Source organism: Dermacentor albipictus, chromosome 1 (genome assembly GCF_038994185.2).
Source record: "Dermacentor albipictus isolate Rhodes 1998 colony chromosome 1, USDA_Dalb.pri_finalv2, whole genome shotgun sequence".
In the NCBI taxonomy this organism is placed as follows: Eukaryota; Metazoa; Arthropoda; class Arachnida; order Ixodida; family Ixodidae; genus Dermacentor; species Dermacentor albipictus.
In genome coordinates, this window is record NC_091821.1 from 236,758,600 (window position 1) to 236,778,912 (window position 20,313).

The window sequence follows — 20,313 nt, forward strand, 5'->3', positions numbered from 1 at the left end:
CTCGCGCCAGCCAAGGTCCGGGGCGCGCCTCCCGGTGAGCGGTTCGCCGCTAATCGCCCGCAGAAGAAGCGCCGCGAAGACAATGCGCGCCCGCTGTCGGCGTAATTACGCGGGAGGAGCGGGCAGCGGCGAAGTGTTTGTTTGAGGGAGCACTGCGCATTGCGCATGCAAATCCAACTGCGCACAGCGCGGGCGGAGCCGCGTACAATGGCCCCCGCGCGGCGCTCGTCGCAATTACTGCGGCGCGCACGGGCCGATCAGTCGCGCGCGGGCATTAAGGAAAGCGGGCACGTTGGTCTCCCGGTGAAGCCGGCGCGCGTAGAAACTGCCGGGTTTTCCCGAGACTGCCGCCCAGACGGGCTTCTCCCCGCTATGTACTGTATTCGATTGGGACTGCGCCCGCTAAATAACGACGCTAGCGCGCCCTCATATATTTATTGCGCGCAGCCGGCTGCGGCCGCGCGGCCTGGAATGTGTGATAAACGGGGCGCGCGGTTATACGGTTCGCTTTTCCTGCCTTCGGGCTGCTGCTTCTCGAAGCTGCCTCTCTCTGCCCGCGTTCTCCCTGTTTTTCTTTGCGCTTTCTTTTTGTCGCTGTTGTTTTTTAGTTTTCATCTTGTCGCTGGTGGTGCGGGCGCTAGAAATGTGCCGATGACGCCACTGATGGTCTCGTTGATACATCTGTCGAGTCTGGTAATCGCTTGTCCATTGCGGACTCGCATTGCAACAGCCAGTCGCTTTCAGGTAAAAGGCATGGCGTGCCTCACTCACACGTGGTTTCGAGCAGCGAAAGAAAGCCCCATGGCCGAAAGAAACTCATTTAGTATTTGCATAAAATGGCGAAGACATCACACATCTAATAGGATTTCTTTAGCCTTTCGGAACTTCGGAACCCCTCGAAGAGCTCAGTGTGATGTTAGCGTACGTAGCACACTGAATACTCAAACAAGGTTGCCACATTGCTAGGAAGAAAGCTGTCTGCAATAGCCGTTGACGATGCCCTAGCTCTAAACTTCTTCCGCTCGCATGCGCATGCACAATGCACAAATGCTTAGTTCGACCCTTCGGTGTTTACTGCATGGCGATACATCAGTATGCCTTCTTAATGCTGAATATATATTTTTGGACGCGTAGTATAGTGACGTTACGTCGTTCTTTCGTTTCTTTGGTATTCCTAGTCAACTACAGATACGTTATATCCTTCATGACGTACACAAGCGAAGACGCCGTTTTAGTCTTCTTGCAGAGGGCAGACACGTCAAAGGAGCATTACGTTGCTCACCAAGAGATAAAAATAAACGCTGCTTCGTTCTACACGCACTCGCGCTCACCGCGTATTCGGTAGTGTATCGACTGAAGCTTTATTTCTTCTTTTGGCGATCGCGAAAAGGGGCGATTGGGTTTAATGTTCCCGAACGCTTCCAACCCTCTCCCATTTTTTCCTCACGTATTTGTTTCTGTTTATTTCTTCACTTATTTCTTTATTTATTATTGCTCCGTTCACAACGACGCCTGCGAATGAAAGTCGAGATAGCCTCATGAAAAGGCGAGCCCTCGAAGGGCGATCGTCCACCACACGTCTCTCGATTTCGCTTGGTATCGGCGAGAAGACAAGCGAAGAAAAAAAAAGACAAACAAAGTAGCGTGAAGTCGCGAGTGCGTGGCATGCAAATCACCTGCGCATCAGCAGCGCGCGCGCTCAGGCAGCTGAAAAAAAAAAAAAGAAAGAGCGCAAACGCGGTCCGTGCGAGCATGCAGTGGAGGACGAGGAGGCGCGCCCCTCGCCCGCAGCGATACCAATCTGGCGTAAGCGATGGCCTTCGGGCGGCGCCGATTACCCTTGAATTATCACCTCGGAACGCGCGCGCGCGCGTGCTCTCCGTTCTTGCTGACACGAGCTACTCGCCAGCCTGCCACAGGAGCCGCTGCGTCGAGAGGCGGTGGTCAAGCAACAGCACTCAGCTGCGCTTGACAATCGCCGACTCGCGTGACAGGTCGTCCCGCGGTCTGTCCCGCGGCTCTTTCGTTCCTTCGTCCGGGGCGTGCGCGCAGCGCTTGGAGATCGCGCCGGCGATCCGGTAGCTGCGGCCGAAACACAGAGATAAAGCGAAGAAAAAAAAAAAAAGTGGGGGGCCCCGACCGATCGTGTTTTGCTTTCGCTGTTTGCTTCCGTCACTCCGCGCGTTCCGTCGAGCTCGCTGAAGTGTGTCGTCGGCGTTCTCGAGAGGTACAGGAACGCCGCTTACGCCGCCCCGCCCTTCCCTGTTAGCTCCCCTTCTCTCCACGAACGTGATCGGCGTGCCCGACCATCTCTCGTTGCCATCTCTCTGGGTACAACGAGCAGGTAGCATTGCGCAGACGACGGGAATGCACGGCCTCCCCCTTCCCTTTTTCTTTTTTCTTTTTGTTCTTCTTCAGAGCGGTGGACGAGGCACAACGTTTCACCACTCCGTTTGCCGTACTCGGTCTCTCCTTGTCAACAGGTGAAGGCCAGCCCTCTCTAAGTGGACCCAGCTTCTGGTGATAACAAAGAACCGAGAAGGGAACCCGAAGGCCAAAAATAATAAGAGCGATCAGTGAAGCCACTTCGATAGCGTGACCTCCGGGGCAGCGAAAAAGCCGCATGAGCGTTGATGTGACAGATAGTGACGAAAAGCCCGTTAACACCTCGTTCACATAAGTAGGCCCCGTCAAATTATAACGATAGCAATAGTATCGGCTCCATCAGCGCGCATACGATCGAAGCGACTTTTGTATTACAGCCCGAAACACGTAATAACCTTCCTAAGAACACACCGATAAAAAAAAAATAATGACGATAAGCAAATGAAAAGTTAAACAAATGGTCAAGCGGTCGAGATCGGCCGCGAACACTTATTGGATTTGACGCCGGTGCAAACCGTTTTTGCTGCATCTGCTGGTGATTATGTGGGAAAGAAGTGCCTGCAGTAAAGACTGTGGAAGCTTTTGGACGAAGAACAGTGCGCGCTACTGAGAAGGGCTGAGACGAAACACGCTTCGTGTGTTCACATTGAAAGAAAAAAAAATAATAAACGACCAAGAACGTGACGATAGCTATAAATATATATATATATATATATATATATATATATATATATATATATATATATATATATATATATATATATATATTGTACACCTTTAAGGGTGAGAGTAATAGCCACGAGACAAACCAAGCACGCTCAAAGGTGCACAAAGCACCAGAGCCCCTTGAGCGTGTCTCATGGCTAAGGCCTTCACCGTTAACTGCGTGAAATGTTTTGCGGCGATGTGAAGACAAAGAGAGAAATGGAGAAGTTACTACAGCGGTCAGACTGGTACTGCTTGAATGCTGGCGATGTCGGCGGATCGAGACGCAGCGGAGGATTAACTAGTTGCGCTCCATAACGAGGGCACTGCCGTGATGTAACATTTCGAGACAGCATTGCCTGACTCGCATTGCTCCTAAAGCTTTCGAAATCTGTTCGCTTTGTGCTTAGAAAAGAGCGCGGGGGAATGCACAAACCGAGCGTTCGTAGCTCTATATACTCACCACCCACTGATCGCCAGCTACTGCAGCTTAATAAAGGAAAGAAAACAGACGAAAAAGAAAGGCTACATACATATAAAACGTAATTGTTTGGACACACACACACACACACACACACACACACACACACACACACACACACACACACACACACACACACACACACACACACACACACACACACACACACACACACACACGCACGCACGCACGCACGCACGCACGCACGCACGCACGCACGCACGCACGCACACACACACGCACACACACACACACACTTATATATGGGGTGTCCCTATAAAGTTTAAAAATATGCAAATGCCACGTAGCTGGGCAGAAACAAGATAGTGTTGTTTACAGTCACTTGTAGATACTCGCATTATTTGTCTGTATTCCGCCTAATTACGTAATTAGTCTGAATTAATTAATCAATTTCTAAAATATTATAATTATAATGAAAAGTGTCAACGGGAAAATTATAGAGCAACATGAACAACTTCCGATACAACTTACTGTTGCTCAAAACGCGCTGCATAAAAGTGATTTTTTCCGATCGTGAACGAAGCCCGCGAATGCACGCAAAACTGCTATTGCAATATGTTTTTGCGACTCTGTAGTATACTGGATGCACATAGTGAAGCGTTGCCACTAGAGAAAACAAAAGTTGGAAAAGGAACTACATAAAGGGATAAGGCGCGCGCGGTTTATGTCGAGGAGCGTTTGGCGCGACTATAGCGCTGCTTCGACGGCGCCGTAGCACGTGGGCGGTGCGAGAGGCCGAAAGGCACAAGCGCGGAGATCACCGTTGCCTAAGTGGCAAAAGGGGGTGGATAGGGAGGGGGTGGGGGTGAAGTTAGGCGGCGTCCGCGTGGCGTGTATGCACCGTGGCCGCGTCCCAGCGCCCCTGGAGCAACAGCTGCCGATGAGGCCTTCGCCGCGCGCCAAGAGGGGCGGGACCGCATTAATTAGATTTCCAGCGCGAAAAGAATCATAATTGCCGAGTCACACAGAAGCGGCGCCATCATTATATCGCTTCAGCCACCGCGCGACTGCGCGCGCCAAAGGTGACAGCCCGGCGTCAAGGCGCGAAATGTGCGCGCGCGCGCGCGCGTGCAGAGTGGGCGTTCCGCTTTGCCGCCGACTCGTACATATCGGCTGGGAACCTGAAATTCCGTTCTCTCTCGCCCCTTTGGGCTTTCTTTGTTGAGGACGTCACCGCTGGCACCGGTGCCTGTATACCTCGACTTTAGAGAACTGGACCTCCTCCTGTATATCCGCGCGTGCAACATTAACTGTGATTGGAATGCGATATTTTTGTGTGCAAAAAAAGTAGAGAGGGAGAGAGAGATGAAGAGGAAAGGCAGGGAGGTTAACCGGATATCAATCTCCGGTTGGCTACCCTACACTGGGCATGGCAGGTAGTGGTTAGAAAGAGGACAGAGAGGCAAAAGGAGGGAGGAAAGTGTGTGCAAAAAAAGTAAGAACAGGAAGCACGTCATAGACTGAGTTCTGTATCCATCCCTGATCTCACGCACGCCTTTCTGTCTGTCTTTTCCTTTTCGTCATCACTCCACCCTCAACTCTCGCCCTTCCAATACGTGACATAAAATGCAGATTGGTCCAAGTCTTGTCGTTTACCGAGCAATGAAAAAAAAAAAGAGAAAACATCAGTGCTATAGGTTGAGAAACGTAGTCTTGCATATCGCCGCGGGGAGAACTGTAGGCCCACCTCCGGCGACGAAACCGAAGGTGCAAGTTTTTTCAACCTCATGCCAACTGCGTTATCCAACTAGACTACAAATGGAACATAGACCCAAATGCAGACGCTTCAAAACCATTAAGTGTACGAGCACGAAACTGAGCCTGCTTGAACGATTTATGCCCGGTATAAATACAAACGCTACCGGCAAATGCCGCGCCAGCAGCCGGGAAGGCCCCAGGTGCATCGTGGTTGACGCGCATTAATATCATTCGCAATGCGGCCCGTTCAATTCCATATTCATTTTGCTTCGCCTCGGGCGCAATATTTTGCCGCGCACTTTTATCGCTTCCGTCTCTAGATGGCCGACGAGCGTCAGTTGTTAGTCTGTCTCGCGCACCTTGAGAATCTCTTACGGCGGGGGCATATCCAACGAACGAGTTGGAGGACGACGCGGACTGCGGGCACAACCTAATTACTTCCGAGCTATTTTCCTACGGGGCTAAACCATCCGTAAAAAGAAGGCTTTCAACATCGGCAAAACTGCCGGGAAGGCGCGTATAGTCGCATACCGACAACTTCTTTGACAGGTATTCCATCGTCGCGCTCCGCAAAGGTCGACCCTGAAAGCAGAATAGGGGCAATCAAGTACGCCCTCTGACGCCGATGTGACACTGAGAAAGGCAAGCGAGGCCACGGAAAGGAGAGTGAAACGCAATGAGCAGCAAAGAAAAACGGCGGGCTGCTACACGCGCCAGGCACACCGCGGGGCCATCGTGTATACGCGCGTGATTCCCTTCGGCTGTTTGGAAACAAGCGCGAGCCAAGTGTTCGCGCTGCTTCCGGCTCGGCGAATGCAAACTTTTGACTCGGCCAAAGAGCCGAGGGCACGCCGAACACGACGGGCACTGTAAACGAGCCGCCGCCGGAAGGGCAGTGAGGTTTGAACCGCTCGGTCGGCGCGCGCGAGGCGCCGAAGGAAGCCGAGGAACAAACCGCGCGGCAGACCGTCACGCACCGGACGTCGCCGAGTGCCGTGGCGTCACTCGGCCGCTCATTCATTCATCCGCACGCCGGCGTTGCTCGGCGATCGCGTAATACGGGACACGCGCGCGTATCGACGACACAGCCGCTGAAACCCCCGGTCACGTTTCTTCCTGCGCTGCAATCGCACGCCCGACGGCTTTGCCACGCGTCGTGTGGAACCGCAGCGGGCTCCCACGGTTCCGTCTGCGGCTCAAATTGAGAACCGCTCGGGGGACACACGAGTCCCGCCTTCCGCCCCCCGCCGTCGTCAATGCGTGTGTACGCGCTTCCACTGACTATGCAGACAGAACGCGGGACCGTCTTGACACTGTCTCCTATTGGAAGATTTCATATTTATTTATTTTTTTGATTGATTGCTGAAAGCTATATACCGCATGCCCGATGTCACACGTTGAGGCCATAGTGCAGGCGACTACAGTCACTTTATTAGAAAAGTGCCGAGATGCCCGGCGTCTTGGTCGGGAATTAGCTCCGAATATGATGATGATGATGATGACGATGATGTTGCTGCTGCTGATGATGATACTCTTATGCGGATAGGCCATGGACAGGCTATGAATCCGGCAGCCGGAGGGAACAAAACATGCAACAAATACTCTACGAATATACGAAAAAAAGAAACTAAGAAATATGCCGAATAGCAAGGATAACACGTAAATGAGACAGACATCGACAGTTTTCTGCAGTTCTTGACATTGCTTGTCAAAGTTGTCATGATCGGACAACAGTGCCCCATCAACATAAAAAAAAAGGAATCTCATGTCAGAGACGTCGTGCAGTTTCCACGCTAGATGCATGAATGCGTTGTTACATGGTAACGGTGCTAGAACGTATATACCGACAATGACATGTGACCCGTACATCGTGTACGTCTTGCAGTTGCTGCGAGACACTTCAGCACCTGATAATGGAGTGTCTCGCTTTCATTGCGCAGCGCACGTAGCTAGTGAAGGACTATCACCTACTTGGCCTGCGGTGTGCGACACTCGACGAATGTTTGTACTCCAGTGGTTGTGCGTCTCGGCGCGATCAGGCACATCGCGCTTTCCTTACTTTTGTAGAAGTAACCAAGTTAAGCTCACGTTTCTAGCTTATTTCTCTTTTCCAATGACAAGACCTCAGACACTACTACTTCTATTTTAAATTCTTTAGTGGTCATCATACTTCTGACGGTCATCATACTTCTGATGACTAAACCCCGTCGGTTGTATCTTGCACCAAGTTTTTCACATTTAGTTTTTTCGTAGGCCAGCTCGGCTAACGTTAGTTGGGACACCCTGTGTAATGTAGCCTTTACCTGCGGTTGTGTGCCTGTGGCTCACACTTATGACGAAGCGCGACAGATCGTCGATATCGATCTGTCGAGCGACCTCAGTATGTCGGGTTCTTATAATAGCGTCGTTGTATGTTTCGTCTGCTGTCGCACGCATGTCGCAAAAGTTATCGGTTGCCGTGTTCCACGATAAAGTTTATTCCAAAATAAAGGGTACAAGTTCAATGCGAATCATTACCGGGCTTAGAGCTTTTTCGTACGGTGAGCTAGGTAGAATGGTCTAATTCGACTGAATAAGTCAACGCAAGTCAGCGCAACTCTGTTACGTATAATGAAATAATAAATCACAACATAAAACCTGCACGTTTAATGCCTGCTCCTATAATTCCTGCTCATAAGTATATTCAATTAACACATGACATTCAACCTATTTTATTTCTGATATTTCGGCTACACAATTGTGATATGTGCCACTGGAAGCTCCGGACACTGCCGAGCCTCTGTTCTGCATAATCAAGCATGAAGTCACGACATAAAGCCTGCACATATGATGTAGGGTTGTAGGCACCTCTAGAGCACACGTACCTCTTAATAGATTAGCGCATGATATTCAATGGTTTCTTTGAACCTCCCTGCCTTTCCTCTTCATCTCTCTCTCTCTCTCTTCTTGAATTTCTTACATTTGGGCTACCCCATTCCCGGGCCACTGGGTATATGCCGATTATAACATCAATCAATAACACCTCGCATAACATCAATTCCCACAGTTCGTTGGATCTGCAACAGTTCTTTTTTTTTTAATCTTATAAGAAATTCGAGAGAGGCTTTCCGAGGCGCATCGCATATTCCTGTGTCTTTAGAAGATCTGCTCGGCGTGCGAATTACTCATTTATTCATTTTAATATATTCATTAGCACCATGAAATACTTTCCTGACTCCATCGGCGCATAGGCGAACGTATAGCCGCCAGAATAAGATGGTACCAAGGCTGAAATCTGCCTGGCCACCTCTCTTTGCAAAACGAGGTAACTTGATACTGTCGATGCCGTAAGCTATGGGGACGGTCGGGATAATGTAACGCTCCTATTACAATGCTATCCCGTTTGGTCAATGGCCCGACTCCGCCCACGTTATCATTGGTATCGCCCGATCGTGAACGCCAGCCGATAATAAAGGATTGGAATTGAGCGGAAGGAATCCCGTACGCACTATACCAGCTAGGGCTTCTGGGCAGCGGCGCGGCATGCACTCGACGAAGCCGCCAAGGGGAGGTCGGAGCGGGAAAGAAAACGACACGAAACAGAAGCCACGCTGAGCGCGAGAGGAGCTCTATTGCTAAATCCAAATGGGGGCCCATGTTGAAGCAACGAGGCGCGACGCGGCGGCAGGATGTGGCGGCAGCGCGTTTCGCTTTCGACTCCTGCGCCGACCGACGCGACACGAGGCACGCCGTGACCGATGTGCCTTCGGCAGAGATCGCGAGCGCGCGCGTATAGTCCGGGGAAGGACAAAGAGTGGCACTTTTTTGATGACTCCCATTTACCGAGTCCCGCCTTGCGGGCTGCGCCAAGAGGGTCCCCAAGTCTCCTAGATATGGCGCGGAGGCACATCAAAATTTATTGCCAATTAAGCGCGTAATGCTCTCCTGGAGAAGCGCGACAGAAGGAGACGTATGCCCGCGAAGCAGCGACTCCTAAGCGCGGCGACCCAAATAATCAGCCGCTGCCGCAACCGCGAGGGAATCCAGCGCGCTGACGTAAGAGCGTCCCCGGCTGCGGTCCATAATGGGGTCTCCGCTGAGCACTGGCGCTGCGCTTCTGCGCTAACCATAACTCCATTTGGCTGCCAGTCTGTGCCCCGAAGGGAGAGAGTGAACAAAACGAAAGAAAGAAAGAAAGAAAGAAAGGAAGGAAGGAAGGAAGAAAGAAAGAAAGAAGGAAAGAAAGGCCAGCGGCGGGAGAAGCCAAGAAAGCAAAGAAAATAGTGCGTGGGATGGCTGGGAAGAAACCGATATGACAAACGCCCAGCGCGCCTTATTGTGACGTTATCAAAGACCGCACGCCAAATGGAGCCAAAAGAAAAAAAAAAAAAACTCGCGGCCACATTATCGAACTGCCGGTGTAGGTTAGGTCAAACACAAACCAAGCCCAAGCGGCGGGTTAGCGCTCACGTATAGATCGGTATCCTGGCGGAGAACACCATTAAGATTATTACCGTCTCGGCAAACATCTACTCGGTAGAAAAAGGCAGAACAGGCGCCTCTTGCCTCGCTTTGTCCCGGGCGACGACGTCTGCGGCTTCGCCGACCAGGAATTGACAGAGCGCGGGCTGAATTTGCGTTGGACGTCTTCTATGGCTGACCAGTGCGAAGCGAAAGAATGGACAACGTTTGAGGAGATAAGAAACGTTTGTTTACCTCGCTCCCGTTACTCCCGGTCCTTTTGAAGATTGCCTTTTTTTTTGCGCTCTCTGTAGCCGGTCGGTGACCTTCCGCACATCGTCTGAATCGCTGCGTATGCATTTCGGCAAAAATATAGACAGCCATTGAAGTCTTCCTGCGATGCACGCGGTTTCTCGCATAAACTTACAGACGTACGTTTGTGGCCGTTAGAAAGTAAACGACAAGACGCCTCCCTTGTGATTGTGGAAAGCACGGTGGGACCCTATCGCAGTGTATTCTGTCAGCCAGAATTGCTGCGCTCGAAGGATAGAGAAAAGGCGACACAAAGAAGGACAAGGACACATAACTGCCTTGTCGAAAGCCTGTAGTTTGTTTAAACGCGCTACGCGGCGCCGTGCGAAGGTCTTCGAATACGGGACGCTGTTCCTTGCAGGCACAGTGTTACACCTAAACTTCACCTTTACGTCTCCAATCTACTTGTTAATTCTCTCTATTCTCTCTCCACACACACACACACACACACACACACACACACACACACACACACACACACACACACACACACACACACACACACACACACACACACACACACACGCACACACACACACGCACACACGCACACACACACACACACACACACACACACACACACACACACACACACACACACACACACACAGGGTTTTGTGAATGCGGGTCCTTATGCTCAGAACTGAAATGAGCAATTTTGTATTTGCTCCGAGTGTACTTGAACCTACACCTAGCTATAGCTGTACTTGAGTATTCACGCAACTATGATGGCAAATGAGCCGAGCGTCGCAAAGCTTTCTTTTAATTTCCATTTTATTTAAATTCAGAATCTCAATCCCTTGGAAACTATCGCAAGTCGTTCGTCAAGAATTATTTGTCAAAACTTTACGGATGAATCGTCAAACGGGCACTCGAGAAACCGGCACTTCTTAGCTGCGCATTCGTCAATTACCTCCTATTTATTTTTCTTCTTTACTCTGTTTATTTTTGCCGCATTTATCTCAGTCATCTAGAGAGAAGCGTGTCCGTGTTGCGGCTGTCTTATCGAACATAATCCCCGGCGGCGACGGCGTTTTCGCTTTAAAACAGCCAATAAAGCTGATTGCATCTGGCACAATATAATTTGGTCATCGCTTGCCGTCTCAAGGTCTCCCGCTGTACGTCCGCTGAAGACGACAGGCGCGTGGTCATCGCGGGCGGGAGGCCAGCGACGGCCGCTCGAGGTAAGAAAAGTAATAACAAAAAAAAAACGCGAACAAAACACGAACAATTAAGAACCTCTGGCCTGAGGCGACGCGAGGCAAACAAAGCGAACAGGAAGCTCGCTCAGAAATGGCCTCAGGCCGCGCGCACAGCAGCTCGAGTCACGTGCCCTCGTCGTACATGGGAGAGAGAGAGAGAGTGTGCAACGAAGGAACACGAATACGCGAAGGCGCATTAAAGGAAATAAGTCTCGAAGCGAAAGGTGCTGGAAGAGAGGAGTTAAAATGACGGAGTGGGAAGGAGAGGGGAACTGTGGTCCGCCGCCATACGGCCGTACCCTCGACCCGAACCAGACGTGCGGGCACTGAGGGTCAAGAAGCAGCGCGCCTGAAAAGACGCTCACCGCGGCCATACGAGCTTTGTCTCTTATTTTTTTCTTCCCCTCGCGGGGCCCTTCGGAGGCGACAAATAAACAGCGAACCCTTTCTTCTGCAAACAGGTGCGTCGAGGCGAAATGTCTCCCGCCCTTGAGCTGCTCATCGCCGCCGCTCCTCGGCGGCTGCCTGTTTTTCCTCGCCGAGCTGCGGGCTGGCAGTGCAGAGCCGTTTGCTTAACCCCCGGACCATTATTCCTGTCGTCCTACTTGGCCCATTCCGCTCGCGCTGCGCGCGTGCTTCAGGCGCTGGGGGTGCCGCGCGAACCTCGGAGTACGCCAATCAAGGCCTGCCGGTGCCCACGCGTCCCGAAGTGCGCATAGGCGCGTTGCTGCGATGCCGTGGCCGTGATTGCAGCGTTTGTTTACCGCGTAGTGCGGCGTGTGGTGCTGATGCTACGAACGGGCGCCAGACACCAGTGTTTGAAAATGTTGCGCCTCTTTCGTGCTGTTCCGTGCATCAAACGCGTTGTTTTGCTTCGCACTTACCGCTTGGGTATGCGCTATGACGTTCGATGCTCGCTCTCTTCAACCCCCACCCCGTTTCCCTCAGTTCTTTCCATGTTTTCTTTACGCGCAGTGGTGACGCTAAGGTCATCTCATTTTCTCGGCTGTGATTCTCATTAAACTTCTTTTTTTTTCTGTCTAGCCTGTATAGCAATTCGCCTGCGCTTTACACGACAGATGATTAGATGGAATAACAAAGGCTCGTCGCAACATATGCGTCGCACACACTAATGGCTCGCAAGTAACACTAGCCACGCTACTGCTCGAGTAGCTGTCGTAACTTTATGCGTACTGTATTATGAGTTGCTAAATAAGCACGGAACCGGTAAAGTTCCTCGAACGTCTGTATCACACCAAGTTAAGACTGCCGTGCCAGCCTCGCGATAAATTTTCAGTTACAGTAAATCTTTAAAGCGGATACCTCTAATATACGAAGTAGCTATTATTATGAGAAGACTTCGGAGGCCCAATAACTATTGTTCGGACTCGATACTGCGTGCGGCCACTTGCACGTTTCGCTAACTCTTAAATGGAATGATTCCCTGGGTGCAATCGCAAGGCGCGACATGCGGTGAACGCCACGAGCTGAAACTGTCGCGTTTCATTCCGTTAGGAGCCGCGGGCTATAAAGCATGCTCCGCTATGCTTAATTAGAACCGTACCCTTCTGCAGCAGAAATGAGGAATGATATGCACCCCCATTCACTGCCTCAACGTGGTAGTAGAGCTCCTATACATACTGCACGCCCACCCTGTTTTCTTGTTCCTCATGAGTGGATTCGGAGCGCCGCACTCGACTCCTCTTGTTTTTGTCGGGAAGCGCATTACATTCCGTGCCATGCAGCTTGAATAAGGCAACATTAGGAGAGTTTGAGCGTGAAGGGGCAAACCACTCGTCCTATAACTGATCCGCAGGGGCTACACGCCAAGGAACGGCGAATGCGTCACGTGGCGTCGCTGGAGCGTGGCGAGGCGATATATAGTGTGCACAACGCGTGCGCGCGCGTGTCTCGAGACTCGGGAGTGTGGCGGCTTTATCTTAAGCGCGGGCAAAAAAAAAAAAGAGAAAATGCGCTCTGGGCGATGGCGAGAAATGAAACAAAGACGCGGCGAGTCGAATGTAGCAAAGACGACGCATTTCGACTCGTTCGTCCACGACGGCCGTCGGGAGTGCTAAGGCGGTGGGAGCCGAAGGCCACATTCCAAGCCCACCTGGGTTCTTTTGACGGTGTGGAAAGTGGCGCGTCACAAGAAGCGTCTGAAGCATCTGTCCGGGGTGCACGGGGTGCTACGTGACACGCGTTCGGCACGTGACCGCGCTCCCCCCTTGCGAACCGATGCATGAACGGCTGAGGCGGAACGCTTGAAGTTTGAGAAACGATGCGTCCATGGCTATTACACCACACTCACGAAGTCACAAACAGCAACCGTACGGTATTCCCCTCCGCCTTTCTTTGACAGCTATATCCCACGTTTCCTAGATTCTAAGCTCCCTACTTCACGGCAACCTACGCTATAGGCATTAGAACAAGACGCTTCATTAAGCACTGTGTACGATGGCAGGATGGGCACGGCGCTTACACTGCAAAGTGCCAAACTAGGACTTTTAATTATGCTCTACGGCTGTGCGGAGCAGTGAGCGGGCGCCAAGCGAGTACCTTGAAAAGAATCGTTGAACTTGGCCTAGGCTGCGCTTGAATTAAATGACAATAAATTACGACGCGCAGGTGCGCTAGACGCGTTTGCGCAGGCGCTATTATTATGAAATGTGGTAATGCAGACGCGCCCACCAGGCTGCGCACACGCGCAGACAGGCGCCAGACGCGCGCCCGCCGACGATGTCGCACCGAATAAAGACTCGGCACGCGCACTAAGTCGCCCTCGCCGCAAGGCGCGCTAATACAGTTTCGCCTACCTAATTTATTCACGAATATCCCATCTTTCTGGGTGAGTAATGACGCGACGAGGCACGCGCAGTGGAAATTCAGCGAAAGAAAAGTCTCCACGCAGCTCCTTTTGTTGAAACGTTATGCGTGAGCAGCCTATAGACCACGTTCGTGCGTAATACGCGTATATACACTGTGGCCAGGCAGTGATTTATGCGGCTACTATTTCGAATTTTACGAGGAAAAAGAAACCACCGTGATCCAAGATTGACGATGGGTGCATGTGCGGCCGAAACGCCTGAACACGGGTGCAATTTTCTTTCGCAGCGACCGTGGAAAGTTTAACGGGAGGTGTTGCGAAGGGTAGTTTCTTAAAGCACAGTGCCAAGTCCCGGGCGATGCCGGACCACGCGACATTGAGGTCACACGCAGTGCGCCTTCCCTCGCACGACGACCGGCATCGTTGTCCATTGTATGCCATAGCTGCACAGCGCGGAAACCAGTCTGCACTCGCCGTGACAGATGAAGACGGAGAGTGCTTTGCTAACGGAATGTTGTGTTGGCGAATGACCCCAAGGGGCGTCTTCACCGTATATTCGAGCTGCAGTAAAGTGGGTACAGGGCTGCGTTGCGCAAGGCCTATCACCCTCCCCCCCCCCCCCGCTCCCCCTGTTCTTTTATACATCTGCCGCTGTAATCTGCACTTTGCGAAGTGTAAAGGAGAAAGATAGCTAGCTTAAAGGCAAAAGGAAACGAAAGTATACTGAAATACGCGTTGTCAAGACAGCAAAAGCTAAAGCTATACAGACTTGTAGCTCTCGTGAAGTTTCTGTGGTCAAGCCTAGTTCCTCGAAGTACACATTTTGCTGGCGTAGGTGACACCTGCTATCATCGCCATCGATCATCTGCCATTAACGGTGTCACTGAGCAAGAACGTCATGAGATTTCTGACATGACATCGTGTTTTGGGGCTAGTGGGTTCGGTCACGTAGTATACGCAGCTTATAGGCAGCATTTTCCCTTAGTAATAACCAAGCCATTTTCCGTCGCCAAATGGCTCATGAATTGATTGCAAAAAAAAAAAAGAATCCGAGGACCCCTAAGTACTTCTTATGAGTTGTGAATGCGAAATCATGAACGTCCAATTGAAGGCCGTTGAGCGGTCGTTCGAGTTATGAACTCCTCGGGGGCAAGCGAGCGCGTTGAGGCGCTTGGCGCGTTTTGAATTGGCTTCACCGAGGAACACTTCGAACGCAGACGAGAGCTTGTGCGGACAAGGAACGCGCGGATAACAGGCTTGCGAGAGCGACGGTGACGTGGCGTCGCGGCGATGCCCTCTCCCCTCACGCAATACCGCGACAGCAGGCGTACCCTTTCGCCCGCGCTGCTCCGTCGAGGCCCGAGCCATGCAAGCGCAAGCCAGCGTCACGAGCGCGCAAGGCCCGCGGCGTCGCAGCCAATGGGAAGTTTGGCTGCCACAGACGCCGCTGGATTTTTCGCTCAATGGGTCGTTTGACGCTTTCGCACCAATAAATGTTTTATTTGATGGGATGGCACTTTGGCCTAATACGAAAATGGGAAAAAGGGGCAAAATCCGTCTGAAGTGGAAGGCGCGATGCGAGGAGTAATATCTTCAACCGGCGTAAAAGCCCGGATTCTTTGGCAAAAGCCAGGAGAGATGAGAAATGAATGGTGATATAGCTCCGAAATAATAGTTCCCTGGTGTCAACTTATTTAGTGTTGCTCTTTAGCGGAGCTTTTAAGAGATCTTGCCCCACACAGTCCTATTCATTTCCATGTCGTCCTTGTGAAAGAATATTGACCCGACAAGAAATGCACGATGCCACCTTCGTTGGGATCGGCCGAATGAGTGTTCCCACCAGAGTACTTTTCCCGTCTCCAACCTCCGCTCTCCACAGTTTGCTCTCGATATTTCTTGCGCGGAACCCCGCAACCCGCTCTCCCCAGCGGCGTTCTACTGGGCTGTTCGGTCGGGCGAGAAAAAGAAAAGAAAAGAAAAAAAGAAAAACAAAGAGAGGAAAGGGCACAGAGGGGAGAGAGAAAGTTGCGGGTGCTGACAGCCACAAATCACGGCTCCCCGGGGACCTTTTCAAGTAGGTGTCCGCACGGGGTGCCGAAGGAGTCGCCGACTGCCCCAAAGTGCGAACCGAAACTCGCCCGCCGGTCCCATGGCTGCTCTGTGGGCTCGAATGCTGGGAGCGCGTCGCTGCATTCCAGGCATCGCTGCGCGAGCCAGAGGCGAGGCCTGCTGCAGAGCCGGGACGGTTCGCCGGGTTTCCATTCCACCTCCGCTGCGTCAAACCACGATGGCAACGGACGAAAGGAGCAGCCTATACAGGCGCGAACCGATCGACGACAAATCAACTAGAAACGAATTACTGCGTCTATCGTTCGTTTCTTTCTTCTTCCTTCTAACGAAGGCTGTAAAAGAGAATTTTGTGCGTCCCCTTGGATAAAGAGTGGCGAGGTTGCGCCAAGCATTTGACATCCAACAAATAATTGCCGCTGTTCCTTTTTTTTCTTCTAGTGCTTTTTTTTTGGCAGCAAGGCAAAATATTAAGGCATTTTTTTTCTGTGTATCAGACATCGCACTTGGAGATACGAAATGTGCTAAGACCACGGACTAGTGCCTCCTGTGCGGCCCGCACTACGAAGGCGCTTTTGATTTTTCTGCGAGACACTGATCTCAACGAGATACATTGATGCTTTATGTTGTGTGTTTTGCGTGTGTTACGTGTACGTCGTGCGTGTATCACTTCATTTACGATCGTATCGCAATTATCGGCATGCTAGGCGTGCTGCCAGGCAAGCCTCTACAGTTTTCATTAAAGAGCCTCTCTTTTTCTCTGATTGGTGGCGTTGATTAGAGCACAGAGTAGCAAGGTTCATAAACTACAGAAACCTAATCTGTCGATACAAAGTGACATATAGAAGAAGGACTCGACTGCGGAGGGCAAGTACTCGGGAGCATTATATTCGTTCACTGTTTTCAAAATAAAGTTTTATCGTCAAACCTGAACCATAAACGTACGATCATTCGTGCGGGGAGTAGGCGGAATTAAAGAATTGATCACGTACAGTCAACAGCAAAACTTTACGGGATGCAGTTTCCCCTTCAAATGTGAATCCCTGCACGGTTAGGGCATGACACTTAGTATTTAATGAATCACTGTGCAGGTGGCGAAGGCTACTATGTGCTGGATAATTTGATTCGAGGCTGTGTGACCACACTTCGAGAGAATTCAGCTCCTTGGCAAATCCTGCGTCCCGTAAACTTTTGCGGTTGACTGTATGTGCCCAGCTCCCTCGAGCTATAAAACGTCGTTAAATCTGTCAAATAACTAAGAATCTTTATGATCGCAGCTACTTCTAAGATTAGCGGACTTGAAAAGCGGCGACTTCGGCGGCATGTTATAAACTTACTCTGGAATCGGCGCAGAGTAAGGACATTTTTCTATTCGGGGAAGCCACCATAATCAAGATCAAAATAGAAATATACTTGGCTTAAGACGTGGACGCTCGATAGGTCTGGCCGGGGTCAATGACAAGTTCAAGCGGAGGCGGCAACTCTGGCTACTTCGATTTACGACACTTCGGGCAGCAGGCGAAGACCACTCGACAAATGCAATCCACTCGTATGTCGCCTCCACGGTCGCTGTTGTTATCCACGCAAGATAATATTAGGGGTATTTTTTTTTCCTGTCTGCACCCAGTATTGTCAACTTTTCACTGGCCAAGAAGGCCGCTGTCCTATAGAAAGTCCAAAATAAACTGCTTTGTCACGCTTCGCTTTTGTGGATATTTGTGACCAAAACGAACAACTTCAACGTACGCTATCCTGTGCTGGCGGCAGAAACTTCCAACACAATAAGTGAATAGAGTGAATAGAGACTTCAGTGAGCAAAAAGAAAGTTTAATTAAATGAGTTCATTAGTTGGAAGCGCGCCATCTTGCGGATGCTGATGTCAGCCATGTGATTGCGAAGCTCATTATATCCCGTAATTAAAGGGCGGTGACAGTGACACTTTCTCATGTGATGATGAAACAGTGTGCATTCGCGCTAGCGAAGCCTCAACACGCACACCCAGAACTGTCAAAGCTGTATCTGGTGTTTTTTGTTTGTTTGTTGGTTGGTTTGCTGGTTTTCCACCCTGAAGAAAAAAAAGTACACTTGCTATATCGCTTTGTGTCGCTGAAGAACGAAAAATATAATATTAATTTCGTAGCGCAGGTTAGCCCACAGATAGTAGACGGCAGTATTCTTTACGCTCCGTCATAATTAGAACTTTCTTTGCTCTTCCTATCGTAAAGACTCATGATAAGAAAAATAGCGAAGAAGGCACAGTCCTTTTCCTCGGGCTTTGTTACATAGAGCGAATGCCTACTTGCTATGCGACTGCTTTCATTTGGCCGATCTCGCCTGTAGCTCCGCCGTGCCGCCGAGTGTGTTTGCTTCTCCGCGTGCCTGCGCCCGCGCATAATAATGTGGCAGAGACGCGTTTCATACATATTCACGAGGCGCCTTATGCAAGCCCATTATCTTACGCCGCGCATTCGTCGCCCCAGCGCTGGACACCCGAACTATCAGCGGATAACGCTCCGAGGCATGTCGCCACGCTAAAGATGCGCCGCACAGTTCTGCGGCACCTAATTACAATGGAGAATCGCTGGCAACAGGCGACAAGGTAACGCCGCCGCAGAGCCTTTCCGCGGGGCGACCCTCGATATAAATCTTTCGCCGGCTCTCGCGTCGCGGGGAGCAAGGCGGGAGAAAAAAGGACGCTCAACAGTCAGCGCCGAGTCGTTGCAGAAGCGCGCGCACGCGAGCGCGTTGACGTGAGAGATTCCTGGCTGCTTAACGCGGCGGCTGCAGCAGTTCGAAAGCAGCTGTTCCACGCTACCGGTATAGGTGCTTGCTTGGCGCGCGGTGTACGTCCAGCAGTTTTCGTTTACTACGTGCCCGTTCGTTCGCTATCAAGTCGCAACAAATAGCCAGACTATTCCCTACACTGTTGCTTCAATTTCCGTGACACACTTCGTGCCCCTCCTGCTCTTCATAACCAAGTGAGAGACGGCGGCATTTTTGATGCGGTAGCAATTATATGGACACTCCAAGCACGTAAACACATTTCTGCCGGCCGCGTCGCCGTCGCCGTGAGGTCCCGAACAAAGTCCAAGGGCGATAACACCGTCGCCACACGCCCTACGCTGCATGTGCGAGCGAAAGCGTGTGAGGGTAGACGACGATCGCGGCTGATTCTCGCCCGCGCGAAGGGGACGGAAGCGGAGAGGAAGCGCGCCGTCTTCCGCGGCGCGCGAGGCGCCGAGGGGAGGGAGGGGGGCGGCGTTCTATTCCGGCTGCAAACGCGCATGTGGCAGCTGCGCGCGGTCGCGCGGCCGCATCTTGAGAAACGACCTGCGTTGGGGACAGAGTTTAGGTGCGTCGGCGGCTCGTAGCTTTGGTGTGTGTTCTCGGCGCTCACTTCGCGCTGAAGCGATAGACGTCACGAAGATCACTTCGCTCGCTGCTGCTGCCGCGTTTCCTCACACCAGCGTTTTGACAGCGAGTGTCCACGGTGAACGAGTGTGATGTGTGCTCCGCTGACACCATGCTTGTTCATTTAGTTAGTAAACGAATGTTTGCAAGTTGATACTGCTGATAAAATTACTATCCTTAATTCGTATGGATGTCTGCTAATTTGCTATCGCAATCGACGCTTCCCCTTTCGGTCGTAAGTGCGACTTCCTCTTTTTTTTTGGTTTCACCTATTTCAACGGCAACCCGTCAACTCGGAAGTAAGCGATCGCACGATATCGCTTTCAGCATGCTGGACAGAACAGTGAGCTTTTAGCGGAACGAAACCTTCAAAAGTTGCTTGCCTTACTGTCCGTCTCCTCGTCCACCCAAATTAAGGTAAGCTATTTTAAAACGGGTGCATTCTCATTTTCATTTATCTGCGACAGCGATCAAAAGAAAAAAAGAATATCTGGCTTTGCATGTCACTCTCTCTCGATCGGCTGGAGAAACGCCGCGTACACCCGCTGACCTGTTGCGTGCACCTAGTCCGTCGTACCTCAGCGCCTAATCCAGTAAGCATTCTGAAACAGCGCACCCAACTATCCGCCGCTCGTCTTCGTTAACGCTGCTCGGCGGCGCAGCCTGCGCCCGATGTAGCCGGTTTCTCGTGCACCTCTACACTGCCTGCGAGCGTCGGCACGATTAGAGCCGCGAGACTCATCTGGCCGCCGCCAGTGTAACAG

General features: G+C 51.3%; 1 protein-coding gene across 2 annotated transcripts in view; it reads right to left on the minus strand.

The window, feature by feature from the left end:
* cv-2 (crossveinless 2) overlaps nt 1-20,313 on the minus strand; it is a 249,887-nt gene that overhangs the window by 141,456 nt on the left and 88,118 nt on the right. The gene's annotated exons all lie outside the window — the stretch shown is intronic.